The sequence below is a fragment of the Triticum aestivum genome, chromosome 2D (genome assembly GCF_018294505.1).
Source record: "Triticum aestivum cultivar Chinese Spring chromosome 2D, IWGSC CS RefSeq v2.1, whole genome shotgun sequence".
NCBI lineage: Eukaryota > Viridiplantae > Streptophyta > Magnoliopsida > Poales > Poaceae > Triticum > Triticum aestivum.
Genome location: NC_057799.1, coordinates 323,675,184 through 323,692,503, shown reverse-complemented (window position 1 = coordinate 323,692,503; position 17,320 = coordinate 323,675,184).

Here is a 17,320-nt window from a genome sequence, read left to right as displayed (position 1 = left end):
AATCCCCGTTAGTGTTCTTCGGTATATGCCAATCGTACCAAGACTTCAACGTCTTTTCATGGTCGAAGAGACGGCCAGACAGATGACATGGCACAAAACGGGCAAAAGAACCGAACTAGATGCAGATGGGAATCTGATGATTGTACACACATCGGATGGTGTTGCGTGGAAAAAGTTTGATGAATTACATGGTGACAAAGCGGCAGATCCGAGGCATCCTCGAGTCGGCATCAGCACGGATGGGTTCAGTGTGTTTGGTATGACGGCAGCCCAATACAGTTGTTGGCCCGTATTTGTCTTTCCACTCAATCTCCCCCCCGGACAGATTATGCAAAGAAAGAACATTTTCCTGACGTTGATAATTCCAGGGCCCAACTATCCGGGGAAAAATATGAATGTGTACATGCAACCGCTTAAGGACGAATTGCAAGAAGCCTGGGATAATGGGTTCAAGACATACGACGCCTATAGCAAACGGAACTTCATAATGCGTGTCTGGTACATGTACTCGACGCATGACTTGCCGGCGTATGCGCTATTCGTTGGCTGGTGTGTGCATGGAAGGTTCCCGTGCCCCACATGCAAGGGAGCTCTTGAGTTTCGTTGGCTTCAGGCCGGTCGCAAGTTTTCTTGCTTCGACATGCATAGACAGTTCCTGAATCCTCGCCATAAGTTCAGGAAAGACAAGAAGAACTTCATCAGAGGTAGAGTTGTCAAAAACTCTGCACCACCTGCATTGACAGGCCAACAGACCCTGGATCAGTTAAACGCTCTCGAGCCAGATCCAGAGCGTCCAGGGTACTTCAAGGGGTATAATTCTAAGCACGCCTGGACTCACAAAACATGCTTATGGGATCTGCCTTACTTCAAAGACCTCCTTTGCCCACACAACATCGACGTGATGCACACTGAGAAGAATATCGCCGAGGCACTTTTTGGTACATTGTTCGGCATAGATGGGAAGTCAAAGGATAATACTAAGGCTAGAGTCGATCTGGAGGCGCTATGTGATAGGCCGTTACAAAACATGAAAGAACCGAAAGGAAAGCAGAACTGGACGAAGCCAAAGGCATGGTTCAATCTTGGAAGGCCAGCTATGAGGGAAATTATCTTGTGGGTGAAAATGCAGTTGATGTTCCCCGATGGGTATGCAGCGAATCTACAGAGGGGAGCCAGTCTTGATAAATTGAAGATATTTGGTCTCAAGAGTCATGATTGGCACATATGGATTGAGCGGGTAATGCCGGTGATGTTGCGTGGCTTCATCCCTGAGGATGAATGGCTAGTACTGGCAGAACTCAGCTATTTCTTCCGTGTTCTTTGTGCGAAAGAACTATCGCCTGGCGTGCTAGAAGAAATGGAAGAGTTGGCGCCGGAGTTGATCTGCAAGTTAGAGAAGATCTTTCCACCGGGCTTCTTTAATCCAATGCAACATTTGATTTTGCATCTCCCGACCGAGGCAAGATTGGGGGGGCCCGTGCAAAATCGTTGGTGCTACCCAACTGAGAGGATGCAGAAGACGCTTCGACAAAAATGTAAAAATAAACGTAGAATTGAAGCATCGATGGCTGAGGCATTCATCACTGAGGAGGCGGCAAACTTCGTGACAGCACACTACGAAGCCAAAAATCGTCATTTGCATAATCCGAAGCCTCGGTACAATGCTGACGACCCTAAAAAGGGTGGATCCAACCTCAGCCTATTCAAAGGGAATCTCGCACCAGCCAGTGTTTCAAATCCAGTATCTTTGGATAACGAACAATGGCGGACCATTTCGTTGTATATCTTCAACAACCTGATAGAAGTGCGGCCGTACATCGAGTAAGTTCTCGGTACATAGTTTCGCAACTTCTATTTCCTTTGAACTGCTCTTATTCCTGGATATTTCATACAGTCGATACGTCGCCTTATTCTCGTATGGAGCGGTGATCCAAAAGGATTCTGTCGAAGAGTATGAGCTTCTCGCAAAGCAAGGAGGCGGCTATCCCGGTTTCATCTCTTGGTTCAAACAAACGGTAATTTCTATTAGACTTGTAGGCTAATTTGTAGGCGGCTATCCCGGTTTCATTCGCTAATTTGTGCGTAATGCAACAATCCTTTCATATTAAACTTGTAGGCTAATTCAGAGTCTATGGACGCCGAATTGAGACAAGTCGCTAATGGTTTTGACTATAAGGTCCGTTCATTTGACAAATACGACATCAACGGGTATCGCTTTCGTACCTATGGCAAAGAGCTATCTATGGCCGACCGAAAGTCTACAAATTGTTGTGTATCTGCTATCGGCGAAGGAGGTACCGAGTATTATGGGAGAGTTGAAGCAATTTATGAACTTCTATTCTATGGTGAAAACCCACCGAATGTCGTAGTCTTCAAATGTTATTGGTTTCAGCCGAAGGAGACTAGAAGGACTCATGAACATATAGGGCTAGTTGAAATCAACCAAAGCACCCATTTAGATGTTCCTGATGTCTATATTACGGCTCAACAGGCGACCCAAGTATTCTATCTACCGTGGGCCTGCCAAACTAATCCAAATCTGAAAGGTTGGGATGTCGTTTATGAAGTGCCGCCACGTGCTAGACTATCTCCCCCAAAGGAAGAGGATTATGAACCTCACATTAACCCAGACACATATGAAGGAGAATTCTTCCAAGAGACACGTCTTTCCAAAAAGCGTTTCAAGAACCGCTATACTTCACCCCAAAACATTGAAGTAGACAGCGACAGTGAATCCGACATCACCCCAGAGGAGGAACAAGAAGAGCCGGAACAAGAAGAGGTTACTGCTGCGGATGACCTGTCATTGCTTGACCGATTACGTCAAGGTGGCCTTCCACATGTTGATGCCACTGAACCCTATGAGCCCGTCATTGATTATAGTGATGATGATGATTATGCATTTATTGATGATACTGATCGAGATTATTAGTAGTGTCAGGTATTAAATTTTTTTATGTTGTACTTGATGATGATACACTTAAGTGATACACATATTATTATTCATGTCGGTCTTTTTTTTATGTTGTACTAATTTCGTTTACTGTTTGTCATGGCAGGTGTTGAAAGATGGTGGGCGCTGGTCGGGAGCGCGCCAAGGCCCCTTCTTCGTCGGCGCGTGGTCTGAGGTCTTCCATTCCAGACGCACCTCTCCGCCGAGCGTTGCTGGACAGTATGGCCACACCGCCGGGCCCTTCTTCGTCGACCGCGGTGCCCAGCAGGGGACGAGGTAGGAAGAGAGGAGGTGGGGCACGTGGTCGTGGGAGAGGAGGTAGGGTGACTGCTACGGCGCCTTCCTCGCCGCCACCCCCAGCTGTTTCACCCGAGCACGTGACTGCTAGGGTGGACTCGTCCGAGGAGGAGGCTACACGGACTCCGGTCCACGAGCCTCCGGTCCACGGGTCTTGGGCCCACGAGCCTCGGGTCGACTGGCCTTCGGCCCACGAGAGTTCGGCCCACGAGACCCCGGAGGAGCACACGTCCGGATGGGGTACCTGGCCGGATCAGCCCGAGGAGCCGAGTGGCCATGCTGATGATGGCGGGGAGCCGACTGATCTTGAGGAGGAGGGGGGCACCGTCTACCAGCGTGGTGCTACACGGCTCCCGTCCGTGCCGGCGACCCGCGAGCAGAGGTGGTTGATTTTCCCTGATGGGGAGAGGTACGTAAGTGCATTTAATATTTTTGTACCTTGTGCATTCACGTTTCTTCAAATAACTAATGCGTTGGCCTTGTCATGCTGCAGGGGTTGGGACCACCATCATAGTGTCCGCCGGCCCAACTCCGTCCTTGGAGTTCTTTGCCGGCAAAACTTCCCGGGGTTTGTCACGTTGCCTGGTGAGGGTCGGCTTCCAGAGCTTGGATTGAGCTGGGAGCACTACGTGGCTGCCCCGGCCCCGCCGGATGAGATTATCGACGGTGTCGTGTGCGACACGAGGGCAGACATGGTGATCAGAAAGTTCTGGGTAATTTCTCCTTTACACATTTAAAAATCTTCAACTAGCTAGTTATTAATTGTACTAATCAATATTGTCTCATTTGATTGCAGACATTCTACAGGTGTGAGGAGGGATACGAGGAGGACGCGGCACATGTTATCGAGAACGTCTGCAAGCGCCTACTCCAGAACTTACGGCACGAGGCTCGGGTGCAGGCTGTTCGAGACTACTACGCCTTGCGTGGTATCAAGAAGACCAAGCCGGCGTGCCGCGATAAGTTCCTGAGTAAGGAGCAGTACATGAAGGTAATTCTTAAGGCCTTCTACTTAAGTTCCTTCATTTAGTAATTCTTAGCCGTAGCGCTCAAGTTTCTATTTGCTAACTTAGGCGCCTCCGAGATGGTGTGCGGATCGGATGGATTGTTGGGAGGTGTTGGTCGATGAGTGGTGCTCAAAAGAATGGCTAGCCCTCCACAACGAGGCCAAGGACAAACGTGCCCAAATGGAAGGTGTGCCACACCATCAAGGCAGCTCCAACTTATATCAGTTCGGGCGCAACTGGGTATGTGGTTTGCTTCATGATTCATGCAATTCATTCATCATGCTAGCTTGAGCCCTTTAATTACTAATTTTCATTGTTTCTCTCTTTCAGGCACGCTACAATAAGGCGGATAAGGTGCCAGAGGTGTACGACCTGTATGCCATGGCCCACACTGCCTCTTTCAAGAAAGTCAAGGCTTTCTCTCAGTCTGACCTCGATGATGCAAACAACTTCACCAACATCTCCTCCCACAACAAGCTCGTGAGATATAGAGATGAGGGGAAGGCGAGGAAAGGGGAGGACTTTAACCCGAGCCAGGGTCCCATTGATCCAGAGCTGGTGATGATATCTGGTGGCGGGAGGTCCCATGGCTCCATAGCCATTGGAGATGGACTTATCCGTTGTCCTAGCACTCTCCCGGAGATCAAGGCGCGCCAGTCGAGCTCCGCTCCTGAGATAAGGCCTCGTGAACGGCCAGTGCAACTCGCCATCAAGGTTAGTGATACGTACTCAGTTATCTTTCTCCATTACATTGTGTGCGCTTCCATCAATGATTACAAATGGTCATGTGAGTGGTGTTGCAGGCTGCTATACAGAGTGAGAGAGATAGAACGGAGAAACTTCTGGCGGAGGCGGCGGAGAGGCAGCGGGAGTTGGAGGAGAGGACGACAAAGATGATGGAGGAGGAGAGGGCACGGAATGACATGCAGGCAAGGGCCATGTACGAGCTCCTTGTGGTAAGTTTCTTCTGCAGATTAGCCAAAACATTCATGTAGTGTTTGTCTCATTACTAACTAGTATGACTGAGTCGTCAAAACCAAATGTGCAGTCTGTGTGCGAGAAGACAGGTCAGACCGCTCCGCCGATGCCAGTGATTGCTCCTGGGACCACGGTGAGTTTTATTTGAATGGACATTACTTGCTAGTCTTAACATTTGAGTGTCATCATGCTAACAAGACATTGGAAATGATCTTTGGTGCAGCGTAACTCCAGACAAGCATCGCACGATCCTTCTCCAGCTACCGACACGAGCCACCCCGCTCCTACACCTCCTGGATCTTGGTAAGTTTATCTAGTGTTTTGCTTAACACATGCATAAAGACCTAGACTTAGCTTTATTTCCTCCAATGCTTACCATAATGACCTAGACTTAGCTTCTTCTCCTCCAAAATGACTTAATAAGCTTACTGACCTCCAAAACCATCCATTTTACCTAAGTTAGCTCTAAAACGATCTGTACTTAGCTTACTTATGTCAAAAATTGCATAATTAGCTTAGTTAGCTCATAGACGATCCATTTTACTTAAGTTAGCTCTAAAATGACCCATTTTACCTAGGTTAGCTTATAAATGATCCAGTTCATCCAAGTTAGCTCAAAAATGACCCATTTTACCTAGATTAGCTCCTAAATGATCCATTTTACCTACGTTAGCTTTAAAATGACCCATTTCAACTAGGTTAACTCCAAAATGACCCATCTTACCTAGGTTATCTCATAAACGATCCATTTCAACTAATTTAGCTCATAAACGATCCATTTCACCAAGTTAGCTAAAAAACGATCCATTTCACCTAAATTAGCTCTTAAATGATACATTTCACCTAAGTTAGCTCAAAAAGATCCATTTCCACTAAATTAGCTCATAAATGATCCATTTCACCTAAGTTAGCTCAAAAACGATCCATTTCAACTAAGTTAGCTCATAAATGATCCATTTCACCTAAGTTAGCTAAAAACGATCCATTTCACCTTAGTTACCTCAAAAACGATCCATTTGACCTTAGTTAGCTCATAAACGACCCATTTCAACTAAGTTAGCTCATAAATGATCCATTTCACCTTAGCTAGCTCATAAACGACCCATTTCAACTTAGTTAGCTCATATATGATCCATTTCACGTAAGTTAGCTCATAAATGACATACTCTTCTTGTTCTAGTCTTCTTCTACTCTTCTTGTTCTAGTCTTCTTCTTGTTCTACTCTTGTTCTAGTCTTCTTATTCTAGATTTTTCATTTTGCAGATTTCATTCACTTGACGAAAGCTTGCATAGATGGAGTGCTCCTTATCCCTTTCTCTGTTTCTTTTGTATCGTTGAACTATGCATGTATCATTGGATGAAACTATTGTAATATATATGGTTGGATGCCTCTATGTTGAACTTGCTATGTATGATGGAACTATGTGATGAAGTTATGTGATGGAACTATGTATGATGGAACTATGCATGTTGGATATCTTATATGTTTGCTCTGTAATTGCCTTGTGAAATATATCTATATATGTCATATATATTTTCTGTGAAAATTGTTGGATTTAATAAAAAACAGAAAAAAGACCCAATATGCAGGCTCTTTGCCGTCTGCCACCGACGGCAACGGCCTCTTTGCCGTCTGCCGCGGATGGCAAAGAGGACACGTGGCATCCAGCTGTGCTTCCTGGGAGCTGACCCATTTGGTCAGTTTGCCTACAGTGGCAGACGGCAAAGAGTTTGCCGTCAGCGGCAGACGGCAAAGGCCTGCCATGTAGTGACGTGTAGATGACATCATACGGCGGACGGCAAAGACAGTAGAAACTTTGCCGTCCGCTGGCAGACGGCAAAGGCACTAGAAAGTTTGCCGTCCGCGGCGGACGACAAAGGCCTGCCGTTAGCCACTTAACGGACTGAGAGCACAATTATTGCCGTCCGCCCTCTTTGCCGTCCGCGGCAGACGGCAAAGAGCCTTTGCCGTCAGCCGCCAGGAAGCAGACGGCAATGTAGCTGTTTACCGTAGCCTACTTTGCCGGAGCCTTTTGCCGTCCGCGGCTGACGGCAAAGGCCTTTGCCGTCCGCCGTTCATGCCTTTGCCGTCCGCCATGGCAGACGGCAAAATAGCTGATTCCTGTAGTGATAAAGAATTCAGAGGAGATTCAAATATTGTTCATAGATAATCTTGATCATAAACCCACAATTCATCGAATCTCAACAAACACACCGCAAAAAGAGTTACATCAAATAGATCTCCAAGAGAATCGAGGAGAACTTTGTATTGAGATCCAAAGAGAGAGAAGAAGCCATCTAGCTAATAACTATGGACCCGAAGCTCTATGGTAAACTACTCACACATCATCAGAGAGGCTATGGTGTTGATGTAGAAGCCCTCCATGATCGATTCCCCCTCCGACGGAGCGCCAGAAAATGCCCCAAGATGGGATCTCATGGGTACAGAAGGTTGCGGCGGTGGAAATAGGGTTTCGCGGTGCTCCTGAATGTTTTCAGGGTATATGGGTATATATAGGAGGAAGAAGTAGGTCGGTGGAGCTGCGAGGGGCCCACAAGGGTGGGGCGCGCCCAGGGGGCAGGCGCGCCTCCCTGCCTCGTGGCCTCCTCGCTTCTTTCTTGACGTCCACTCCAAGTCCCCTGGATCACGTTTGTTCCAAAAATAACTCTCCTGAAGGTTTCATTCCGTTTGGACTCCGTTTGATATTCCTTTTCTGCGAAACACTGAAATAGGCAAAAAACAACAATTTGCACTGGGCCTTCGGTTAATAGGTTAGTCCCAAAAATAATATAAAAGTGTATAATAAAGCCCATTAAACATCCAAAATAGATAATATAATAGCATGGAACAATCAAAAATTATAGATACGTTGGAGACGTATCACACACCATTACACTGTGGTGTTCCAGGTGGTGTCAACAGTGAAACAATTCCACATTGTTTTAAGTGATTGCCATACTCATAACTGAAATACTCCCCCCTTGATCAGATCGTAGGAATTTAATCTTCTTGTTACGATGATTCTCAACCTCACTCTGAAATTGCTTGAACTTTTCAAACGTTTCAGACTTATGCTTCATTAAGTAAATATACCCATATCTACTCAAGTCGTCAGTGGATGTGAGAAAGTAGTGATTTCCACCGCATGCATCAATGCTCATCGGACCGCACACATCAGTATGTATGATTTCCAACAAGTCACTTGCCCGTTCCATTGTTTTGGAAAATGGGGTTTTGGTCATGTTGCCCATGAGGCATGGTTCGCATGTGTCAAGTGATTCAAAATCAAGTGACTCCAAAAGTCCATCAGCATGGCATTTCTTCATGCGTTTTACACCAATATGACCTAAGCGGCAGTGCCACAAGAAAGTGGTACTATCATTATCAACTCTACATCTTTTGGCATCAATGTTATGAACATGTGTATCATCACTATCGAGATTCAATAAGAATAAACCCCTCACAATGGGTGCATGACCATAAAATATATTACCCATATAAATAGAACAATCATTATTCTGTGATTTAAATGAGTAACTGTCTTGCATTAAACAAGATCCAGATATAATATTCATGCTCAACGCAGGCACGAAATAACAATTATTCAGGTTCATCACTAATCTCGATGGTAATCGAAGAGCGAGCGTGCCGACGGCGATCACATCAACCTTGGAACCATTTCCCACGGGCATCGTCACTTTGTCCTTCGCCAGCTTCCGTCTATTCCGTAGTTTCTACTTTGAGTTGCAAATGTGAGCAACCGAACCGGTATCAAATACCCAAGCACTACAACGAGAATTGGTAAGGTACACATCAATAACATGTATATCATATACACCTTTGTTGACGTTGGCCCCCTTCTTGTTGGCCAGATACTTGGGGCAGTTCCGCTTCTAGTGGCCAGTTCCCTTGCAATAGAAGCACTCAGTCTATGGCTTGGGTCCAGCCTTGGGTTTCTTCACGGGAGGAGCAACTGCTTTGCCACCTTTCTTGAAGTTTCCCTTCTTTCCCTTCCTTTCTTGAAACTAGTGGTTTTATTCACCATCAACACTTGATGCTCCTTCTGGATGTCTGACTCAACGACTTTCAGCATCGCGAACAGCTCGGAGACTGACTTGTTCATCCCTTGCATGTTATAGTTCAAAACAAAGCTCTTGTAGCTAGGTGGCAACAATTGAAGAACTCTGTCAGTGACAGCCTCTGGCAGGAGCTCAACTCCCAACTCAGCCAGACGGTTCTAGTACCCAGACATTCTGAGTATGTGCTCACTGAAAGACCCACTCTCCTCCATATTGCAGGCATATAACTTATCGGATGTCTCATACCTCTCGATCCGGGCATTCTTCTCAAAGATAAACTTCAACTCCTAGAACATCTCATATGCTCCATGACGTTCAAAATGCCTTTGAAGTCCTGGATCTAAGCCATATAACATGGCGCACTGAACTATGAGTAGTCAGCAACACGTGACTGTCAGCCGTTCACAACGTCCACGGTCGCTGGAGGGGGTGGCGCACCAAGCGATGCATCAAGTACATAAGTCTTTTGGGCAACCATGAGGATAATCCTCAGATTACGGGTCTAGTCCACAAAGTTACTTCCATCATCTTTCAGCTTAACTTTCTCAAGGAACACATTGAAATTCAAGGGAGCTACTGCGCGAGCCATTGATCTACAACATAAATTTTCAAAGGCAACTTTAGACTATGTTTCATGATAATGAGTTCAATTAATCATATTACTTAAGAACTCCCACTCAAATCGACATCCCTCTGGTTGTCCCATTGTAACACAATCCAAATTCACCAACCCAAGTCCGATCATCACGTGAGATGAGGTGGTTTCAATGGTGAACATCTCTATGTTGATCATATCTACTATATGACTCGTGTTCAACCTTTCGGTCTCTTGTGCTCCGAGGCCAAGTCTGTACATGCTAGGCTCTTCAAGTTTAACCCAAGTGTTCCACATGTGCAAAACTGGCTTGCACCCATAGCATGCGAACGTAGAGTCTATCACACCCGATCATCACATGGTTCTTTGAAATGACGAACTTACGCAACGGTGCACACTTAGGGAGAACACAATTTTATCTTGAAATTTTAGTGAGGGATCACCTTATAATGCTACCGTCCTCCTAAGCAAAATAAGATGCATAAAGATTAAAGTCATATGCAAATCATAAGTGACATGATATGGCCATCAACTTGTGCTTTTGATCTCCATCTCCAAAGCACCGGCATGATCTCCATCGTCACCGGCATGACACCATGATCTCCATCATCGTGCCGCCATCGGGGTTGTCACGCCAGCCATGCTTCTGCTACTATTGCTACCACTTAGCGATAAAGTAAAGCATTACACAGCGCTTAATGATTGACACACAGGTCATACAATAATTAAAGACAACCCTATGGCTCCTGCCGGTTGCCGTATGCATCGACATGCAAGTTTGATATAAACTATTACAAACATGATCATCTCATACATCAAATATATTTCATCATGTCTTTGGCCATATCATATCACAACATACCCTGCAAAAACAAGTTAGACGTACTCTAATTGTTGTTTCATGTTTTACGTGGCTGCTATGGGTATCTAGCAAGAACGATTCTTACCTACGCAAAGCCACAACAGTGATATGCAAGTTGCTATTTAACCTTCTACAAGGACCGCCTTTGTCGAATCCGATTCAACTAAGGTGGGAGAGACAGACACCCGCCAGCCATCTTTATGCAACAAAGTCACATGTCAGTCGATGGAACCGGTCTCATGTACGTGGACATGTAAAGTTGGTCCAGGCCACTTCATCCCACAATATCGCCGAATCAAGAAAAGACCAAGGAAGGAAGAAATCTGAATATCAACGCCCACAAACTCTTTTGTATTCTACTCATGATGTCATCTATGCATAGACCTAGCTCATGATGCCACTGTTGGGGAACGTTCCATGGGAAACAAAAAAATTCCTATGCTCACCAAGATCATCTAGGGGATGAACATCTACGAGAGGAGAGATTGCATCTACATACCCTTGTAGATCGCTAAGCGGAAGCATTAAGAAACACGGTTGATGTAGTCGAACATCTTCGCGATCCAATCACGATGCATCCCCATGAACTCCCGATCCAAGTGCCGAACGGATGACACCTTCGTGTTCAACACACATATGGCTTGATGACGCCTTCACCTCCTGGATCCAGCGAGCGATGGTGAAGTAGTTGCTCGAGTCCTCCGGCAGCACGACGGCGTGGTGGCTGATACGTCTCCAACGTATCTATAATTTATGAAGTATTCATGTTGTTAAATTATCATTCTTGGATGTTTTACAATCATTCCATAGCAACTTTATATCATTCTTTGGGACTAACCTATTGACAGAGTGCCCAATGCCAGTTGCTGTTTTTTGCTTGTTCTTTAGATCGCAGAAAATTAGTACCAAACGGAGTCCAAACGCAGCGAAACTTTTTGGAGAAGTTCCAGAACACCCAGGATGGGCCAGAGAAGTACCAGAGGGGTGCCCCAAGGGGGGCACAACCCACCTGGGCGCGCGTTGGTGGGGTTTGCCCACCTCGGTGGCCTCCTGCACCCCCTCCTCGCCCTATAAATCGTCAAATATTCCAAAAACTCTCGTGGAGACCCTAGATCAGAAGTTCCGCCGCCGCAGGCCTCTGTAGCCATGAATATCCAATCTAGACCCCGTTCCGGCACTCTGCTGGAGGGGGGATCATCACTGGTGGCCATCTTCATCATCCCGGCGGCCACCATGATGAGGAGGGAGTAGTCCACCCTCGGGGCTCAGGGTTTGTACCAGTAGCTATGTGTTTAATCTCTCTCTCTCTCTCATGTTCTTGAGATGTCACGATCTTGATGTATCGCAGGCTTTGTTAATACAGTTGGATCATATGGTGTTTTCCCCTCTCTATCTTGTTGTAATGAATTGAGTTTTCCCTTTGAGATTTTGTTTTATCGGATTGAATACTTTTATGGATTTGAGAGCACTTGATATATGTCTTGCATACGAATACCCGTGGTGACAATGGGGTATTCTTTTGATTCACTTGATATATGTCTTGGCACTCAACTCGCGGATTCCCGATGTGGCATCGGGGCAATCTATGCATAGGGGTTGATGCACGCTCTTGTCTTTGTTTCTCCGGTAGAAATCTTGGGCACTCTTTGAGGTTCTTTGTGTTGGATTGAGTATTATGAATCTGAAATTATTTGGTGTTATTTTAGTACGAACTCTTGGATAGATCGATCGGAAAGAATAGCTTCGAGGTGGTTTCGTACCCTACAAACAATTTCTTCTTATGTTCTCCGCTAGATAGGAACTTTGGAGTGATTCTTTATCGCACGTTGAGGGACGGTTATATGATCCAATTATATTAGCATTGTTGAGATATTGCACTAGTGAAAGTACGGACTCTAGGCCTCATTTTCAAGCATTGCAATACCGTTTGTGCTCCGTTTTATCAATTGCTACCTTGCTATTTTTTATTGTTCCTATTATAAAAATCGATATCTACTATCCATATTACACTTGTATCACCATCTCTTCGCCGAACTAGTGCACCTATACAAATTACCATTGTATTTGGTGCGTTGGGGACACAAGAGACTTTTTATTATTTGGTTGCTGGGTTGTTTGAGAGAGACTATCTTCATCCTAAGCCTCCCACGGATTGATAAATCCTAGGTCATCCACTTGAGGGAAAATTGCTACTGTCCTACAAAACTCTGCGCTTGGAGGCCAACACGTGTCTACAAGAATAAAGTTGCGTAGTAGACATCAGTGGTGGCGGTGGTGGTGGAATCTCGGCAGAGCTTCGCTAAGCACCACAGAGAGGAAGAGGACTACGAGGGAGAGGGAGGGCAGTGCCGTGGCATAGATAGGTGTGGCTGCCCTCCCTATACCCCTCTATATATAGGGGAAGGGGGGAGGAGGGGTGCCCTAGAGTTTCCCTAGGGAGGCACAAGGGGGAAACCCAATATGGGTTTGGGCGCCTCCCCCCTAGGAGGCTTGGCCCCCAAGGCAAAGGGGGTGGCAGCCCTAGGCCCCCCCCCCCAACTCCTCTGTCTATGACAGATGGGGTGAGGGGGTGCGCACAACCCCTTAGTGGGCTAGTGCGCCCCCCCCCCCTTGGCCCATGAGGCCCCCTCAACACTTGCCGGGGCCCCCGAAACCCCTTTCGGTCATCCTGGTCATAACCCCGTACCCCCGGAACACTTCCGGACTCCGATTCCCTTTGTCCTATATATCGATCTTCACCTCCGGACCATTTCGGAGTTCCTCGTCATGTCCGCATCTCATCCGAGACTCCGAAGAACCTTCGGTAACCACCATAATGACTCAACTATACTTATATCATCACCCAACGTTAAGTGTGTAGACCATGCGGGTTCGAGAACTATGCAGACATGACCGAGACACCTCTATGGTCAATAACCAATAGCGGGACCTAGATGCCCATATTGGCTCCTACATATTCTACGAAGATCTTTATCGGTCGAACCTGGATGTCAAGGATTCAGCTAATCCCGTATGTAGTTCCCTTTGTCTGTCGGTATGTTACTTTCCCGAGATTCGACCGTTGGTATCTCCATACCTAGTTCAATCTTGTTACCGACAAGTCTATTTACTCGTTCCGTAATACAAGATCCCGTGACTAACTCATTAGTCACATTGCTTGCAAGCCTGTTGTGATGCTGTATTACTGAGTGGGCCCTGAGATACCTCTCCGTCATATGGAGTGACAAATCCCAGTTTTGATGTCATGACCCGGATTTGGTAAAATCCAAGTCTCTGTGCTTACTGTGCTATCCCTGGATCATAGCTAGCACACATAGTAACAAGAATGAATATCAGTAAAACATACGTCATTTTACTACAACGATAGATCCAAAATTAAGTAAATACATACCATTGGTATAGCTCAATGTCGGCACATAATACAGCGGAATAATATGTAGTCACTAAGTTAGGGCTCCATCAACGCCATTGGGCTCGTTGAGTGTAGACCATAACACTATCATGTATTAATCTGTCAAGATCTGCACATGACAGGTGCAGATGAGTATGTAGAATGTACTCGCAAGTTGCAAAGCAAAGTATAACAGAATATATATGCAGGGTAAGTATTCTTGGAGGTTTCCTTTGCATAAAGCCAATTTTCTCCTATGATAAATTTTGTAAACTTCTTTAGAAATAAAATATTTTTTAGTATAAAAGGTAGGAGTGAGACACTTGGATATACTCACCAGTGCTCATTCTCCAAAATTAGTTTAAAACATACATAGGTTTGAAGTGAAACACATTCCCTGTGCTCAATCCTCAACCTATTCCCTTAAAACAGATTTTAGAAAAGAGAGGGGAGATTCTTCTTCAGTCCAAGTCTTCAGTTGCTCAAAATAGCCCGTAACCGGGGCACCACTAATCGATTAGGTTTATCCCTCTACATAGGTTGTACACGTTCCCCACATGACACAATCAACCCTTTGTGTCGTGACACCGCTTTGGGTGTGTGACCGGGAGGAGATTGTGACGAAGCTTTTCCAAATGCCCCCATTTATTTAGTTCTAGCACGGCCCACTCCCTTGGCTATTAAGACCCATCTTCGATGACCGTACCTGAATAAGGGTTTCCCGATAAGGAAAAGCTAAGCTAGAGCCATCATAGCATGTGGTTGTACTGGAAGCTACATCAAACTGTACTTGGAAGAGCTCGGTCCCCACCAAAACCTGTATGCAAGTCCCCAGTCGGGCGCATTCACTGCAAGACCCCGATCAGCGCAATCACTTGTAGACACTCCTGTCATACCATTCCGCCCAGGGAGTAGTAGTAAAATAATGTATAATTTTGTTTAAAAATATTTTCTCAAAAAACTTTGCTCCAAAGAGAGCAAGTTTAAGGTTTAAAACAAGTTTGGTTTTCATCCCACCCATTTTGTGCAAGCGTGGCCAAGCATGGTGGTGAGTCTTGAACCTATGGCTCTAGCTATAAAAAATACTTTGCAAATCTTTTATAAAACATGCATAGTATTAAAATTTAAATAGATATGCATGGTATGAAAATATAGGTCGAAGCATGATCAATTTGCAACTTGCGAGTACATTCAAAGTACTTACCTGTGCGTGTCATGTGCAGATGATGAGTGATGAGATAGGGCTATGGAGCTACACTCAACTAGCCTTGTGGCGATTAATGGGCTCGGATATTTATTATGTTATTTGCTTCCGCTATGTAACCCAACCTTTAGCTGAGAGAGATGTAATAAATTGAACTTTGGATCTTTGATGTAATAAAATGACGTTCGTGCTCGATATTCATATTTTTACTGCCTGTGCTAACTTTTGATCCAGGGATAGCACAAAAAGCTCAGAAGATTTGGACCCCATGGGTTCGGATCATTACAAAATGGTATCAGAGCCTTACATTGACTGTAGGATGTGGCCCTAGATTTGGAGTAGAATAGGAGACCTAGGGACAAAATTTTATTTAGTAGTTATCTACTAGAATTCTCGTATTCTATTCTATTCTTTGCTGAATCTCTCCTAATTTCAAACTTGTAGATGGAGCGCCAAGTTTTGCATGAAGCTAAGGACTTTCAAGGTATCCTTTTTGGCTCTTTGTTCTTGGCACTGCTTGAGGTGCTGAAGTTGCCAATACCTGAAGTCAAAGTGTGGTGTAAGAAGGTAGGAATGTAGCGACCCGACCCGAATGGATCAAGTCTCTGTGCTTAAGTGTCATCCCTGGATCGGTATGCTGACACACACAGTACTCGAGGATTTATAACAGAGGTAAATCACATGTATAAAGTAACGTAAATACTATTACCTCAATCCAAATAGCGGAAGTAACAAGGTTGTGGATTCCCATCAACACCAACGGCAAAGTTGAGTGTAGAAATCATAACCCTAATGTATCACTTACTCGTCAAAAGAATCCTGCAACATGAAACGTTGCAGCCCGAAAACGGGTCAGCACATGGAATATGCTGGCAAATACACACCATAGAGAAATGATGAACAAAGGCTATCACTACATGCATATATGGCTGGTGGAAAAGCTCTATGGTTATAATGTTTTTGCGAAAAGCCAATTTTTCCCTACTACAAAGGAATAAATTTTATTTAACTATCATGGTGGTTGTGAAACATTGAGAAGGTACCTCCAACTCAATCCCAATTAAGTATCATCATTAACCCAACAAAATTAATTAAAGTAACATGATGATGAGATTCACATGATAATCCAGGTACTAGATACTCAAGTTGTCCATAACCGGGGACACGGCTAACCATGATTAGTTTGTACACTCTGCAGAGGTTTGTGCACTTTTCCCCACAAGACTCGATCGCCTCCGCTTGATTCTCGCACTGCATGATGTTTGAGAAACGGATGACCGAGACACAGTCTTTCAGAAGCGTTAACTCTCTACTCTGGGTAGACCGTACCACCTACATCCCCTACATCTGCTAGTCTACCTCTTCAAGAGCTCACACAACTTAATCAACTATGCTAGAGCCCATAATAGCTTGTGGCTGCACACGGAAGTTTCTAGCATGAATAATCTCATGATCCCTTTGAGCCTGGGTGGCGGTCCATAGGATGATCACACGGGTACTCCGGGATATCCAAAAAAATACAGGCAGCACTGGGTTCTCCAGGTGCCTCAATCCACCCAGATGTGAGTTTTAGTTGCCACCTTAAGTAGACCATTAATTAACAATCTCACATCTGTCATGAATATCTCTCAAACCCAATCCACGTCTACGAGCATAGCATGGCAATATAAGCAAACGTAGAAGTAACTCCCAAGGGTTTGATAAATAAAACAGGTAATAGGTACTACCTCAACTACTTCCCAATACCCACAGTTTAATTAGATCCTAACCATGCAGTGCTTGAGGATTGATCTAATGCAATAAAAACTGGGTATGGAAATGTATGATCAAAGTGTTACTTGCCTGCAATGTTGATGAAGATGATTCACACTCAAAACTCTGGATAGATCTACTCGTCACACTCCGGTCAATCTATCGCAAGCAAGCAATGGCAACCATACATAAGCAATCACT